Source organism: Procambarus clarkii, chromosome 90 (genome assembly GCF_040958095.1).
Source record: "Procambarus clarkii isolate CNS0578487 chromosome 90, FALCON_Pclarkii_2.0, whole genome shotgun sequence".
NCBI classification, from domain to species: domain Eukaryota; kingdom Metazoa; phylum Arthropoda; class Malacostraca; order Decapoda; family Cambaridae; genus Procambarus; species Procambarus clarkii.
Genome location: NC_091239.1, coordinates 18,182,538 through 18,197,041, shown reverse-complemented (window position 1 = coordinate 18,197,041; position 14,504 = coordinate 18,182,538). Strand labels below are relative to the sequence as shown.

At 38.5% G+C, this 14,504-nt stretch overlaps 1 pseudogene; it reads right to left on the bottom strand.

The window, feature by feature from the left end:
- LOC123746627 (zinc finger protein 585A-like) overlaps positions 1-14,145 on the bottom strand; it is a 96,788-nt pseudogene extending 82,643 nt beyond the window's left edge.
- Positions 14,146-14,504: the final 359 nt, after the last annotated feature.

The following is a 14,504-nucleotide window of genomic DNA, read 5'->3' as shown; positions in this document are numbered from 1 at the left end:
TCATTGAATTTTAATTGTTCTCCTAGAGTGTTATTGGTAAATTCAAATTCCAGTGAAGTAAGAAATCCTTGTTTTAGTAGCAGTTAAGGATTTGTGCAATATAATTTTTTTTTTAATTCCTCCAGGCCTAAAATTAAAATTTATTCCTTTAACATTGCATATTATAATTTTTTTACCATAGCAGTTATATACATTCCTGTGTCCAGTTTATGTGCTACATACATATTTCTTGCATTGCCACTTGTTGTGTTGAATCTTTTTAATGAAATTTTGCAATTACACTTCCAGTTTTTATATTCTCAATTGCTGTGCTTAGTCGGGTTTAATTAATTTACATACATCTAATTCCAGTCATTTTTTAATGAAAGATTGCTAAATTTAGTTTGCAATTGCTTGTTCTTAATTATTTTCTTGCCTAGCCCAATTTAATAATTTTATTTCTGCCATTTTTTTTACTTTAGCCAAGTTGATATTTTTTTGTGTGTTTATTTTTGTGTATACTATTTCTGATGCCAGGTGCACTTAATTATAATCTGCGTTCAAATATTACTTCCACGGGTGTGACAATGCCTACCACTGTTGAAACCCCTTCAGAATCAATGGGAACAGTTGCTCGTCCCAATGGCCAGAGATCAGCTCAGGAAATGGCTATTCCTCTTTTTGCTGGGGAATCGCGTTTATTAGAATCATGGTTTAGTAAGGTTGAAGCGAAAACAGTTGCACGTTTTTCTAAGCCTACTGATGCCGAATACTTAGCAATTGCACGGTCAGCCGTGGACACAACCAAAGGTGATGCACGTTTTGTTGTTGATGAGAAAGCCATTGTTAGCCTCCAGTCATGGTCTGATTTTAAGGATTTCTTTCGCCGTCACTTTGTTAATAAAGGAGACCTTGACCCATATAGGTTAGTCAAGAAAATTGCCAATGCCACCATGCAGCCTGGTGAGTCTTTTAATGCATTTACTAGCCGTCTCGATCAGTATCTGTATGCCTTAGTTTCTGCTATGAATAATTCAACTTGGTTAGATAAAGACAATAATCTGTTCCCTGAGGCTATGGCCAAAATGATAGCATTTGGTACTTTAATGCATTTTGCCCCCGAGCATACAAAACTAATCGTTGAGCAACAAAATTTTGGTGTTAAACATGAAATTGGTGAAGTATTTGAGGCTATTAACAATGCCGCAGATAAACTAGCTCCCCGAAGTGCTCAACTGTTGCCACCCTCTGATGTTGTAAATGTAGTTACAAGCTCTCAGCATCCTCCCACAAATTCTCAAAACTCTTGGTCGCAGAAGCGTACCCATGCTCGTAGCCCCCAGTCAAATTCGCCGCCTCATAAATTGCCGAAACGCCATAGTCCACAACCATCCACTCCCTCATGTTGGCATTGTGGTAAGAGTAACCACCTCGCAAGGGACTGTTGGTCCGCCCCTAGATCATCACCTCCTAGACAATTCTCTCGTTCCCCTCGTCAATCTAATCATTCTAGGCTCCCATATTGCACGTACCATAAACAAGTTGGTCACCACACTGCGGATTGTAGAGCTAGGCAAAGGACATCTCCACCTCGTAACTCCCATGGTCAGTCTTGGCAAGGCTCACAGCGTCCAAGACATTATCAGAACTCTCGTAATTACAACTCCCAGCCCAGCTATAATGCAACTTCATATTATAATGCTCAGTCACAGAATGCTGGAGCTCAGAATGTTCACTCCATGTCGTCGGGAAACCCCCAAGGCCATCCGCTAACCAATTCAAGCTAGCCAATCCTAGTGCCCTCCCTGTGTATTCAGTAGCTACCCAAAATAGATTTGGACACTTGACAGAGGAGGACACTGACTCTAGACCAGTTGTAGATGTTGACAGTTCCACAGTAAATTTGACACAAACAAGACGCAGATATCCCAGACAACATAAGTCAAAAGTAGTAACTTGTCCAGTCTCAAGTGATGGTCCCCTTGTCTCAGCCATTGTACAGTACATGGTAGAGTTTTAAAAGTTTTTCTTGACTCAGGTGCAAAAATTAATATTGTCAAGCCCTCGGCTCTTAGAGACATTGAGAGTAAGCACCCTACTATTTTAAAACAGTCACACATACCTTTTCTAAGTGGTATTTCAGGAAATAAAGTAAAAGTTCAGGGTGAAATTGACCTCCCACTCAAGTTCAATGATGTCACATTGTCTATAACATGTTTAGTTGTTGACATTATTCATTTTCCTGGAGACATTCTCTTAGGTCTGTACACCATGATTGATGAAAATATTGCATTGTTTCCCCATCGTTGGAACATAAGTATCAAAGACCATGTCATACCCTTGTGTAGCATGTATCGACAGGGCCACGAGTTCAACCTTCAATCAGATTACGTTAATTTTGTTGAAACCCGCCTTGCTAGCGTAGGGTTGTCAGATCATTGTCGTGGTAGCATACCCGAAAACAGGCACTCGATTGAAGCATAGTAGTTGTGCAGTTGTTAAGGAAAATGAGTATCGGGACTTTCTGGAAGGGGACGCCCTAACGGATTCTCGTTGTCTCGCTCGCCTGGCAGCTTCCATCTCTGAAGTCAGTGGTTCCATGGCTACTGACACTGTGCTACACCCTCATTCTCTCACCAGAATAAGAGTTAAGGTTCAGGGAGTGCCTGAGTTGTCGGATGTGATTGCGGAAAGTGAAACATGTAAAGTGAATGGTACATTTGTTGAACCCTCCTGGCACACAGTGCAGGATGGTACTGTCACATTATTTATCGCAAACACAAGTAATGCCGATATCCATCTCCAGTCTGGTACCCATGTTGTAGATTTTGCCCATTACTCATTACCGGTGCGAGTTGTGGATGATGTCTCCATGGATCATACTGTTTGTACACTCACACCAGGAGAACAGGGATCTCAGCCAGAGGTGCAAGCGCAACACCTCAGTCCTACTGATTTTCCTGACTCTGTGGCTCAGCTTTTGAAAATTTTGAGCAAGAATAGAGCTGTTGTTGCTCTACCAGGAGAAAAATTAGGTCTCACTCCTCTTATTACACATAAAATTCCCCTTGAACAAGGAACTACGCCTATTTATGTACCAGCTTACCGTCTTCCCCATTCTCAGAGAGCAGAAGCAGATAGACTTGTAGAAGAAATGTTACAGAGTGATGTAATTGAATCAAGTAATTCGCCATGGAACACTCCATTGATTCTTGTACCAAAGCGAGATGGGACTTGGAGACCTGTAATTGATTATCGCAAGCTTAACAGAGTAACAATACCTGATCGTTTCCCACTTCCAGTTCTAAATGATTTGTTGCAAAGTATTGGTCGAAACAAAGTATTCTCAACGTTAGATTTGTTGCAGGGATTCTGGCAAATCCCCCTTGATGAGGAAAGTAAACAATTGACAGCCTTTAGTACTCCCAATGGTCATTTTCATTTCAAAAGAATGCCGTTTGGTTTGCGTAGTAGTCCAATAACCTTTTCACGGCTCATGACAAATCTATTTCGTAGATTGATAGGAAGTACGCTCCTAGTTTACCTTGATGATCTCATAATCATGTCGCAAGATGTTCAGACTCATTTCCAGAACCTTGAGAAAGTACTTGCAAAGCTCGCTGAAGCTAATTTAAAAATAAAGCTTGCAAAATGTTCATTTTTAAAGCTGAAGATTAATTTCCTAGGTCATACAGTTACACCTTCAGGTATTACATTGAATGAATCAAAAATTATTGCTGCCCGTGATTTTCCAACATCTCGTACCGCAGAAGCCGTAAGACAGTTCACAGGTCTTGTAGGATTTTATCATTCGTTTATTACTGGATTCTCTATTATAGCCGCTCCGCTTTACAAGTTGCAAAGAAAAGATGAACCCTTTGTTTGGGGAGAGATCAGTCATTCAAAAAACTCGAAGCAGCCTTGATTTCGTCACCTGTCCTTAGGTACCCAGATTTTTCTAAACCTTTTACGTTGGTTACAGATGCTAGTGACATAGGTCTAGGTGCTGCATTACTTCAAACAGAAGGTCACAGAGATCACGCAATAGCTTATGCTAGCCGCACATTATCTAAAGAAGAGAAAAATTATAGTGCAACAGAACGAGAAGCCTTGGCAGTTGTCTGGGCACTTAAACATTTCAAGGATACAATTTATAATTACCCAGTTCATGTTCTTACAGATCACCAACCATTAATTCCCTTGTTCAAAAATAAGAATCCAGTTGGAAAGTTTGCTAGATATTTGCTCACAATTCAAGAATTCAATCCCACATTTGGTTATATTCCAGGAAAGCAAAATGTTGTAGCCGATGCGTTTTCTCGACACGTAGCTGCGATTCAGTTAAATTACCCAGCATTAGATGCTACAGTAGTAGAGACGGAACAAAGACAAGACCCCATATGGGCACCCGTCATTAAATTTTTGACTAAGCAAGACACTCGCCCGATTCATAAACCGCCAGTACCATTGAAAGAACTAGTTATGTTGGACAATTTACTGTGTAGAGTAGTAAAGCTAGGGACAGCCCCGAGGAAATGTTGTCAGTTAGTTGTTCCAGCTGTCTTGGTACCAACTGTGTTAAAAATTATCCATGATGCTCCTGCAAGTGCACATCCAGGAAAGGATCGTACACTCCAACAAGGTCGATTGAAATATTTTTGGCCAAAAATGGCTAAGGAGATTGCTCATTATGTTGACAGATGTTTAACTTGTTTACAGCACAAGGGACATGTTTCAGGACCTAATCCAATTCAGGTGTACCCAGCAACTAAAGCTCCTTGGGAACGAATATCGATGGATTTATTGACAAATTTTGCGGACACAGAGAAAGGGAACAAACATTTGCTTGTAATGGTCGATAATTTTTCACGGTTTTGCGAACTAGTTCCTATCCCGAACAAAACAGCAGAAACCATAGCCAGCGCATTCCATGACCAAATAATTTGTAGATATAGTATGCCTAAAGTAATCCTTTCAGATAATGGTCCAGAATTCAGTAATAGTATTCTAACTAGCTTGTGTGATTTATATAACATAAAAAAATGTAGCATCATGCCTTATCATCCGGCAAGTAATGGACTAGCCGAACGTACTAACAGGAAAGTGTTAGATGCCTTGAGAGTCATGTTGAATTTTGATAACAACAATTGGGATGATTTTATACCCTTAATTCAGTGTGCTATAAATTCTTCAATTAATGTTTCTACAGGTGACACACCTCACGCTATTCTTTATGGTACAGATAAGATCCTCCCTAATGAATTGATTAACGTACCTCCTACTCCCTTATATAACGTAGATGATTTTGTTCAAGTGAAGCGTAGACAAATGCAATTAGTATTCAAGAAAATACGAGAACAACTGTCCAAAGCTACAGCCGAGTTCACTCTAGCAAGGAATGCACGAGCTAAACCCAGTAAAATAACTATTGGATCTGTAGTAATGATACTTAACCAACACAGGTCTGGTCCTATGTATAAGTTAACTAAGAAATTTTGGGGTCCATATAAGGTAATCGAGCTTATTAAAGGTAACAAATACAGACTTAAGAACTTGTTAACAGGAGAGTATATAAATGAACATTTAGACCATATGAAGTTAGCTAAAATGACTGTTGACGAGACTGATGAGGAAGATGACAATGAACTTACCCAGACAGATACTCCTACTCTGACACCACCTTCTGTGGTTGACAGACCACTGGATGTTCAGCAACCCCATACTAGCAATTATAATCTTAGATCTAGACCTCTCGTTTCAACCGTGCACTCCCCACATGTCCATTGGCTAGATGTTAACGAGGATATCTCTCAAGATGATAGTTTGTCACATGAAGTTTCATCTGTTCCGAACCTTCAGTCAGAGCCAGAGTTGTATAGTGCTCTGGATGAGCTAGGTGTAGATATCTGCAGAATTTATAATTGAGTGCACTCTGCAGTTATTCTGTTTGTTTTGAAAAAAAAAAAAAAAAATCATTTGCAGTATTTCTACCACATGTGTCTTATTATTACCATTATATATAATGTATAGTTCTTCTCAACTTTATTTTGTTATAAATTAGATGCCATTGTTAAGTCTACTACCATTTGTACTTTTACAGTGCTTGTCATAAGTTATTATTGTTCTAGCAACCACATTGTGGCCAGTGAATCCTGACTGCTATCACGCAGATGTTAGTCTTCTTGTTCCAGGTCTTGTATATAGCTTATAAATACATTGCACATTATATATATTGTACATTGGTCTTGTAAATATATTGTATATTTCAGTGTCAAAGAAAAAAAAAAAAAAAAAAAATCATTATCTAATCTTAACACTTTCGCGCTCTCGGCGCTCAAAAAAAAACCATACACCAGATGCTTTCGGCACTTCGCGCGCCTACGCGGTAAGACCGAAAAGTGTACACTCTTTTGACTGTCCTGACAATAATTGAAGGCGCACGTATTTAAATTTGGTATCACTGTGTTCGCAATGAAATTGTCTATAAGACCATACCTATAAAATGCCGCCCAAGCATAAGGAGTATGAACACCAAATAAAAAACTATGCAGATCACTCGCCGAGAGCGCCAAACAGCAACAAAATGTTTCCACTCTCTTAATGGTTGCGAAGCCTACAGTTGTCCTACATCGCTAATTTTGGTATCATTGGAATCGCAATAAAATTCTCTACACGGACATATGCATATGAATGTTTAATTTAGGTAATTGCCCACCCGCAAGAGTGTGTGAAGTGGAGAGTAGTTAGCCGCGAGCGCACTGGCGAAAACACAGGGGGGAAATCATGCTTGGAAAGTTTATACGTTTCCTGACCCTACTTTTCTATGTACGTATTTCTTTTTTATACCAATGTGTTCGCAATAAAATTTTCTATAAGATGAACTGTATAACATTTGTACAAAGCATGTGTAAGAGAAGTGCCAAATATAGAACCACGTCGCTCAGTATGCGTTCGCGGCAGAAACGAACGCATTGTTTTCGTTCGTTTGATGTTTGTCATGTTTATACTTGTTGAAACATTTTATAATTTGTATGACAGTGATCGCAGTAAAATTCCCTACACAGACATATACATAACACATACAAATATTTCCCACGTGTTGGATATATCAACGGCTAAAGGGAACCCACTGCCACACGCTCTCCACACCCCCAAACATACTTTGTGTATTTTTTTTTTTACTCATAGAAGTTTATGCGATATAATATTCCTTCTGGTACCAAAACATTCGCAAATAAATTCTCTACAAAACAAAAGTATCCCCACCCATTTTGGTTAAAAAATGGAATTTATAGAAATATTTTTTCGATGGACGAGAAAAGTAGGCTGTTATGCGGAATCGTAAGAGAAAACGGCGACGAGTTATCTCTAATCTAAAGCGCGAAAGTGTTAAAATTCATTTGTGGTTGTTAGGTCAGAACTTTGTTCCATTAATGTAATAATTGTTTAATTTTGTATGGTTTTCAAGCACATGCCATTGACACATGTTAATAATTTTGTTTAGGCAATACCTTGAGTTGTATTGTTCATATCTGATCAGTAGACGCACACATGTTCTTAATACTCTGGTTTAATCAAAGCATTGTTATCATGATTTTCACCTATTATGATGAATTTTTTTTTTTGGTGCATATGCCGAGTTGTTAGTATTACGCACACCTGATCTTCTTTCAATGTTTTATTATGCAAACTTCACATGTAAGCCATTATTGAATGCCACCGAGGTCCTTTCAGTATCATTGTAACTATATAGCTAGCCAGAGCTTGTCGACAAGGGACATCGACATGGTAGCGTGTCCGAGCGGTGTTATACTCAAATTCTGTCAGTTGAAATGTAACCAATCACAGGCAAGTAGACCTCTGACGTCATGCCAGACAGAGGAGCATCAAGCCATGCTCCCAGCAGCCTTAGTTCTCTCTCAGACCCAGAGTAAGGTGGACCTCGGTTGGCCAGATATATACCTTGTTGTCTTGGTCAATAAATATATACAGAAGCGACTACTGTGTCTACATTCAACCCGAACAAGGCAAACGAATATATGGAGCACCACTTGGCAAATGGAATTTAATGTTAATAAATGCCATGTTATGGAATGTGGAATAGGAGAACATAGACCCTACACAACCTATATATTATGTGAGAAATCTTTAAAGAATTCTGATAAAGAAAGAGATCTGGGGGTGGTTCTAGATAGAAAACTATCACCTGAGGACCACATAAAGAATATTGTACGAGGAGCCTATGCCACACTTTCTAACTTCAGAATTGCTTTTAACCCTCAAACCGCGCATATCATATATAAATGATATCAGTGACAAAACCGAAACCGCGCACATCATTTATATATGATTTTGTGTCTAGCGCTATAATTTAAACGCCCCGCCTGGGATAGGGGCAGCTATAGTACAGCCACGACCGATAGTTGCCAGATGCCACCTAAAAAAAAATCCAGGCCAACATTCTTGGGTGTTACAGCTTCAGTATTGAGCAAGCCACCAAGGCTGGCGCACGCAGCACGAGCTCACAGCACCGCTGTTCAGCTTGTGACCACAGCATCGCCTACAAATACCATAATATAAATGATACTGCTATTATTTAGCAGTGATAGTATTACTGAAGCCCCCCTGACTGTGATAAAACTGACCAGGTTTCTGATAATAGCAGGATTGTGGTGATATTTAGCGCTGTGCTCCATGGAGGGAGGAGTAAGGCTGTGGGAGGGAGGGTTGTGGCGTCGTCTTCTGACTGTGTGTGGCCACCATTTATTGACTGCACTCACCATACCAGCTTAGTGGTTCGCCATGGTGAACACAAATGTAGATACTTATATATAACGTGTGTATAGTGTGAGATAACAGCGAGAGGAGTAGGTTGGGAGCCGCCATTTTGGTGAGGGAGGAGCGTCGTCTGCACGACTTGGCATGGTGTTTACTGATGGCCACTATGGTCTTTAGGCACTATACCAGCTTATGTGTTCAGGTATAGTGAATAAAACAGGTAGATACTTATATATAATGTGTGTATATAGCGTAATAACACCACAAACAATATTGTTGGATGACAAATATTAGTGCGTCTGGCCTTGAGGGCGACCGCTGATCAGCTGACTGTGTGAGTAGCTACGTCTTATGGCCTTCACTCACCATACAAGCTTAGATGTACAGTTATGGTGAACAAAACATGTAAATACGTATATATAACGTCTGTGTATAGTGAATACATACAAAAAAGTATTGTGGGAGGTGAATGAGGGTGAGTGAGGTGGTGTTGAGGGAGGGAGTGGCAGTGAGTGGCTCGCTGGTGTTTGGTGTTTCACACCTCGTTGCTTTTTGACTCACAAGACCAACTTAGTAGTTCGTTATGGTGTACAAAACATGCAAATACTTATATATAACCTGTGTATATAGTGTAACAACAGCAAAACTATTTGTTTATTGTTTTATGAACATAATAATTGAATCACTAATATGCACACTATAATTTTGAGTACAGCGATGGTTCACACATTTTATAATATATATATACCACAATTCACTGTATGGAATAATATTACTGCAAAAAAACTAAGAAAAAATCAATCAGAGACATTGAAATAATTAGGTAATAATATATTTGTGGCAACTGCCGTCTGACAGCTCGGGCAGAGTAGACCTCGTCTGGCGAAGGCTCTGCCAACGCCCCTTTTTTGCCACACTTCCCTACCCTATTGCGGCTAAAATATGCCACCTACGATTTTTTTGTTATTTTTTCCGTGATCAGGGAACAAAAATGAACACTTCTATAAGACGAAAGAATTTTTTGGAATTTTTTTTTTGTTGCGCCTGTGGGTGTGAATTCCATTTGGGCCCCTAGCGGTTTGAAGGTTAAATACATGGATGGCGATATACTAAAGAAATTGTTCACGACTTTTGTTAGGCCAAAGCTAGAATATGCAGCAGTTGTGTGGTGCCCATATCTTAAGAAGCACATCAACAAACTGGAAAAGGTGCAAAGACATGCTACTAAGTGGATCCCAGAACTGAAGGGCAAGAACTACAAAGAGAGGTTAGAGGCATTAAATGTTGGAAATTTCCAACACTAATAAACTACTATTGTATTATAATAAATCACTATCATTATATACTAACTACAGTAGGTACTAATTTCACTAACGGTAGTGTCAACATAAATTAACCATTTCATCTGCGTATTAATGCTATAATTCTCATGAAATCGAGTAGCAACATTGCGTCAGATAATGTCCAGTTAGACACATTTATTACCAATGGGTTAGAGAATTGAATGTGGTTCTCTAAAATTATCAGTACTCCGTGTAATAATTACTTACAGATAATATAACTCCCAATAATCTCAAACCGAGAATTATTAACTAAAATTGTTATGTAGTAGCAGTCTTTTCTGTTACGTGCGAATGCCATGGAGAAAATAAAATCTTCTCCATTTCTCGTTTGACACCATAAAACGAGAATATGATATTTAAATCCCTATAATTGCAACCCAGTTCTCATTAACGTATTACATCCATAATTGCGCGGAAAAGAATTATTCGTGATTAATAATTTCTATGGTGAATGCGAGAGATGGGTTGAGGGAGGCGGCGACGCCATTGTGGGAGAGAAGGCATCCCTGGCGTGAAGAGTGGCGAGACACGTGGTAGTGACTGGGGAATTTATCGGCAAGAATTACGTTGATACTCAGTCAACAGTTAATAATTACTTATCCACGTGTTCTATAGTGCCCAGCCAGTTAATAACGCGTCAACAATTGAAGCCAAGACCCGTAATTACACGTACACAGCAGTGGACGTCAGGGACTGGCTGACGCGGTTTCGGCAGACCTCAGTATTTAATACGCTCATGTTAAGTATATGTTTCTCGTTTGATGTATCATCCTAGATTATATATTTGTGAGTAGTCTGTCGTCATATAGCGAGGATACCCAATATACGTTAGTAAAATTTTGACAATTTCCTCCGTTTTCATGAATATTGAAAATAAAACGTAGCCTATTCAAATGCTACTTAAATTTCTCTGATTTCAGCGTGTATACGAGAAGTCATCAAGTTGTTTCTCATCATTCGTGATATTCACCTCGAGTTCTTTCTTTGTGGAGATCCTGTGACCACGAGGACGAATGACGAAATGATGTTACAGAAATCGTCTTAAAGCTAAGACATTTTTTCGTACAAATTTATTTAATATGATTATTGATTCTTATATAATTTCTGTAGAATCTTTGCCTTGAATAGATTATTACCAGAAATGATGATTGGTAATTAATGTGTTTTGCTCTGACTGTTGCTCAGTAATTCATGATCCTTAATATTCACAATTTGAGTTCTCATAATTCGAATCTATAGTAGTTTAGATTTATTATGTCATTTACTCAACAATGAACTGGTGGCGAACCACACTGGTTCCTAGATACAGTATATATGAATTTCTAGAAATACCCCCCAATGTAGGTCTTTGAGGCTCTGACTTTAATTAATTAATAATACAGTCTACTCATTATTTCAAGTGATTATTCTTTTAATGATTATCCATAGACACTGGTTCTCTAGTGTTATTCTAATGATCACTTCTATTAGTTTTCCCTCTTTTCTCAAAAGTGGGTGGTCCTTCGATTTATTAAATCCAATAAGTAAATAATTGAATATGTGAGTCAAGCCCCAGATATCCCACATTAAATATGCCAAAACTGGAAGACAGAAGAAAAAGAGATGATATGATCACTACATACAAAATAGTAACAGGAATTGATAAAATCGATAGGGAAGATTTCCTGAGACCTGGAACTTTAAGAACAAGAGGTCATAGATATAAACTAGCCAAACACAGATGCCGAAGAAATATAAGAAAATTCACTTTCGCAAACAGAGTGGTAGACGATTGGAACAAGTTAGGTGAGAAGGTGGTGGAGGCCAAGACCGTCAGTAGTTTCAAAGCGGTATATGACAAAGAGTGCTGGGAAGACGGGACACCACGAGCGTAGCTCTCGTCCTGTAACTACGCTTAGGTAATTACATTATATGGAAATAAAATTTCAACCAGTATATATCTAACTATACTCTCTATTTCTTTTTCTTTTTGTAAGTATTAAATAATAATATTATATTATTTACTTAAGAAAAAAGAAAGAATGAATAAGAATTTAGTTTTATATATAGTGTATACAGTTACGCAGGCCAAAAAGCAAGATTAGACACGTGTGGCCAATTTTAGGCATCCTAGAGAATATTAAGTTATGAGTTGTTGTCATTATTATATTTTTTCTTGACTCTTGAGTAAGCAAGAGAGAGAGAGATACCCCAGATAAGAAATTTCATGAAATCTGAGAGTTGAAAGGAATCGTTTTGTTGGTAAATGTTTGGTGAGGCTTTGGAAAACTTGAGTGCAGAAAGAAAAGTGCCAGAGTACCTAACAGACGGAATGCATTACACAGTGATGAGGTGGAGGCAGACTCCATACACAGTTTCAAACGTAGATATGATAAGAGCCAAATAGGCTCAGGAATCTCTACACCAGTTCATTGACAATCAAGAGGTATAATCAAAGAACCAAAGATCGATCCCCCAAAACAACTAAATGAGTACAACTATGTGAGCGCACACACTCACATTGGATGAAAATAAAATTTCAACCAGTATAGATGTAACTATACTCTCTATTTCTTTTATTTTAAGTATTAATTAATACAGTAATATTATATTATTTACTTAATAAAAAAAAAAGATTAGAAGTTTAGTTTTATATATACTGTATACAGTTATGCAGGCCAAAAAGCAAGATTAGACACGTGTGGCCAATTTTAGGCATCCTAGAGAACATTAAATTATGAGGTATTGTCATTATTTTATTTTTTCTTGACTCTGTTGTAAGCAAGAGAGAGACAGATACCCCAGATAAGAAATTTCATGATATCTGAGAGTTGAAAGGAATCGTTTTGTTGGTAAATGTTTGGTGAGGCTTTGGAAAACTTGAGTGTAGAAAGAATAGTGCCAGAGTACCTAACAGACGGAATGCATTACACAGTGATGAGATTGAGGCAGGCTCCATACACAGTTTCAAATGTAGGTATGATTGATTCCATTAGGCTCAGGAATTTGCACCGGGCCAAAGAGCCTATGCTCAATTGTCCCCAAGCACAATCACACACATACACATTATATGAAAATAAAATTTCAACCAGTATAGATGTAACTATACTCTCTATGTCTCTTTTTGTAAGTATTAATTAATAATATTACATTATTTACTTAATAAAAAAAGAAAGATTAAAAGTTTAGTTTTATATATACTGTATACAGTTATGCGGGCCAAAAAGCAAGATTAGACATGTGTGGCCAATATTAGGCATCCTAGAGAACATTAAATTATGAGTTGTTGTCATTATTTTATTTTTTCTTGACTCTGTTGTAAGAAAGAGAGGTGGTACCCTCTATATATTAATAAAAAGGCTAGGCCAGGGTAAATCTAGGCATGGATTGGCTTGGCTAGGCTAGGAAGGACTGGTCATGTTTAAAAGCAAGGCAGGGTTAGGCTAGGCAAGACTAGGCAAGGGTATACTGGGATAGGCTTGGCCACAGTAGGCTAGGAAGAGGTAAACTAGGATAAGCAAGGCTGTGCAAGCACTATACACAGCTAGAATGAACTCTGCTTCGATGGTCTAAGCTGGGCTAGGCTAGGGTATGCTAGGCTGGGCTTTGCAGGCTAGGCCATGCAGGGACCCGGTTGACCAGTGGAGGTCTAATGGACTAGCCTTCTAGCTAGTTTGCTGACCTATGAGTGTATATGCCTAGCCCCTAATCTACTGCAATATTATTATAAAAGAAATATTAATTATTATAACCTAAAATACTAAATACCTGCATAACAAAGGTTTGTTGTTGTTGTGTTGATTTAGGGACGATCTCACGACGATCGTCGGATCGGATGATACCGGGAAATAGCAAAGGGATGGGGTCCCAACAGTCTCTTCAGTCCACAGGCCCTACAATCTCCTCTTGCCACATACTTTACAGTCTCTTCAGGCCACGGACATGACGGATGAAGCGAAGGAATCCAAAGCTGGTGTCCGAAGTGGTAAAAGTATTAGTGCGCGATGTTGTCAATGTACAGAGTGTCTTGTATCTTAGGCGCTTTCTTCAGCGTCCACCTCATAAATAAAACAAATCCGTGCATTCGTACACAAACAGAGCCCGGTGGTTATTTATTTCAAAAACTTTGAATTATTTTACTTAAAATAATAACAATTAGATTAATAATAATTAACCTAATTGTTACTCAAGATTCCCCAAAACCATTAATAGCATTTTAAAAGTTAGTTTAGTTCATTTATTATGCACCCCATACCCATCTTGTGGGCGGTAGTGGAAAGGGTTACAAAGGCACATAATGGGCTCAGGGACTGAACCCCACAATTCATTTAGCTAAGCAAGTTACAATCTTGATGAGCTAGTTACAAAATTCAATATAAGTCATCACATCAACAATGGGTTCGAGATCGACCTCAAGTACAGGTT